Raw genomic sequence first — 2,906 nt, 5'->3', positions numbered from 1 at the left:
AGGGGAAAATATTAAGAAGTAACTGTAAACCTAAAAATTTCTAGCCAATTTTGAAAGAGATGCATCTTAGCTCAGGAAGTTGTTATTGAATATGTCAATGTTGTTGTAATGAAATGCTTCTTCTAAGTATGTGGTTATTAAATAAATAATTAAACAAACACAAAAACAAAAAAATCAGCTACACATGACTCCCAACTATCTTTATAGCTGACTTCCCCATTGTAGGACATATTTATGTAACCAGTTACTTCTTAATATTTTCCCCTATGGTGTCTAAGAGGTATTTCAGTTGAAACAATTCCTAATATTGTCTCCTTCCCTAATTATTCTATTTTTAGTGCATTACTTTCACATACCCAGTCATTTGAATAAAAATTGTAGCATCTACCCTAGATCATTCCCTTAACCTTCTCCTAGACCACTCCATCTATCAGCATTTGCCTGAATGTCCTTTGTGTATAGAGAAAGACAATCAGTTATAGATTCCTAGCAGAGCTATACTATATAAATAGTTTAGCTATAGAATAACTGTGACTGTTATGAAGGCAGCTGCCAAGCGAACCTTGGACTTACCCACTTCCATCCATTTCTGCTAATGCCATCTTGGCCCTAGGCACCTTCATTTCACCTGGACTACTTTTCTTCCTTCCTAACTGGTATTTTCTTTCAGTGGCTACTCTTTTTTTTTTTAATTATTTATTGGTTCATTGATTGATTTATTTTGGTCTTTTTTGAAACAGAGTTTCCCTGTAGCCCCAACTGGCCTGGAACTCACTATGTATACCAGGCTGAGCTCAAACTCATAGAGATCCACCTGCCTCTGCCTCCCAAGTGCTTGGGACTACAGGAGTGAGCCACCATGCCCGGCTTTTAACTGGTATTTTAATTTCCATTTTCAACTACAAATGCACCTCTGTGTTGCATTTTTCACAGACACGATGATCATCTCAAGGCGTAGTCAGGCTTTGTCACTCCTGTCATTCCTCAGTTTTTAATATGACATATATTATCTACTTATTGTGTTCCATGACTATCCTCATTTTGGGGGACACAGCGGTGAATAGGACAACAATCACGCTTATCAGATGTAACTTACACATTCTAATAAAGGAAAATAGATAAGAAATAAGCAAAAAAGTAAAAAGAAAAGAGAGACGATTATGTAGCAACTAGATAGTGATTAATATAATGGTGAAATATAAGTGAACAGTTAGACAGGGAGACTGGAAGAAGAGGAGCTGTAATGTTAAGTAGGTGGTCAAGAAAGGTCTCACTGTCAGAGTGTCTTTTGAGTACATACCTGAAGGAAGAAGAAAGCAGGTGGGGTGCCTCAGGATGCAGAAAAAGCAGGTAAAGAGGAACAGCTAGAAGCAGAGTGAGTGGGAGAGGAGGAAGGTCAGAGGTGGAATTAGAGATGACAGAGTTATGATATTCAGGATCTCGTAGACTTGAGTATACTACTGGGCTCTGACCAAGAGGATATGGTTATTGAAATGGAATGAGGATCCAGGGGAGAAAACCAGTTAAAACCTGAATGTAGTACTTTAGGTGAGACTGTAGAACTAGGCAAGTCAAAAATATGCTCTACCTCTGTGAGGTTGGGTAGAGTGAAATCAAGGATGAGTTCAAGATTTTTTTATCTGATTAACTGGAAGCCTGGTGTTACCATCATCAAAAGCGAGGAAGGACAAAGGAAGAGGGGGTTTGGAGGGAATATCAGAAACATGGTTTTGAACAGATTTCTTCTGGGACTCATATTAAACATGCAAGCAAAGATACCAATAGATATTTTGATATTTGAATGTAGAGTTCAAATGAAAGACAGAGGCTATAGATGTGTTCAGATTCCTATCCACATGCATGTGCTACTGGAAGTTAGAGAACTGCCTGACTCCATCTGTCACTCACTTCCCAAGTACAGCCTAGCTCCAATAGTCTCCGTGCCCAAACTGTCATTCCCACTGTCTAGAATGTTCATTTTGCCTCATGATTACATCTTATCATTACTATTTTTTTCAATGACCACTTACTCTGAAATACTGATTTCACTGAGATTATTTCCATCTTCTTCAATGCTCTCCTTAGAGCAACTTTGTTCTATTTACTTTACAGGGTTTTTCACATTCAAAATGACCTTTTTACTGTTTGTCTCCCGACATGAGTAAGTTTCTAGCCTGTTTTTTTTTTCTCCACTCTAGAACAGGGAATGATGTCATAAGCACTCAATAAACATTTATTGAATGAGGTCATTCATCTGTTCTTCTAACACGGACAAAATCATTGTAAAACATACCTGAAACTAAACATAGGCAAGTAATTTGGAATTGAGTATGGAGTGGGAAAATTCTGAGGCATATTTTATTTGATGATGCTAGAAAGCCTTTTTTGTCCAATGATTTCTAAAGTATGAATTGCACTTGTAGTCCATTCAAGACATAGTTCATGGAGCTCATCTCCATATGCCTTTGGGTATTGCCTCATGTCCATTGAAGAGTTATGTTGCACTGTAGTTTCATGTTACCTTTCTAAGTCCCAGATATTTGTAAATATAACCATGATATTTATATAGGTCTAACAGATGGTCAACTCATCTTGGCTGTTCATAGAAATGATGTGAAAAGGAATGATTTGAAACTATTATTTAAGGTTGGCTGGTGAGCCTGTGCATAGTAGTATAGACCTACAATCCCAGTCCTTGATAGGCATAGGCAGGAGAATCACTGCAAGTTTGAAGCCAGCCTGGACTATACAGTTCCAGCTTAGCCAGGGCTACATAGTGAGATTCTCTCTTTCTCTCCTCTCTCTCTGTCTCTCTCTCTCTCTCTCTCTCTCTCTCTCTCTGGCTAGTGACTAGTCAATTTCTTTTTTCATTTTATTTCTCTCCACATTTCTCAAGGAGGTTTCCT

The 2,906-nt window shown here is 38.0% G+C and overlaps 1 pseudogene; it reads right to left on the bottom strand.

Annotated features, from left to right (window-relative positions):
• LOC108490721 overlaps window positions 1–1,756 on the bottom strand; it is a 4,946-nt pseudogene extending 3,190 nt beyond the window's left edge.
• Window positions 1,757–2,906: the final 1,150 nt, after the last annotated feature.

Source organism: Nannospalax galili, unplaced genomic scaffold (assembly GCF_000622305.1).
Source record: "Nannospalax galili isolate Female #2095 unplaced genomic scaffold, S.galili_v1.0 scaffold175, whole genome shotgun sequence".
Lineage (NCBI taxonomy): Eukaryota > Metazoa > Chordata > Mammalia > Rodentia > Spalacidae > Nannospalax > Nannospalax galili.
This window is presented reverse-complemented; position numbering and strand designations above follow the sequence as displayed.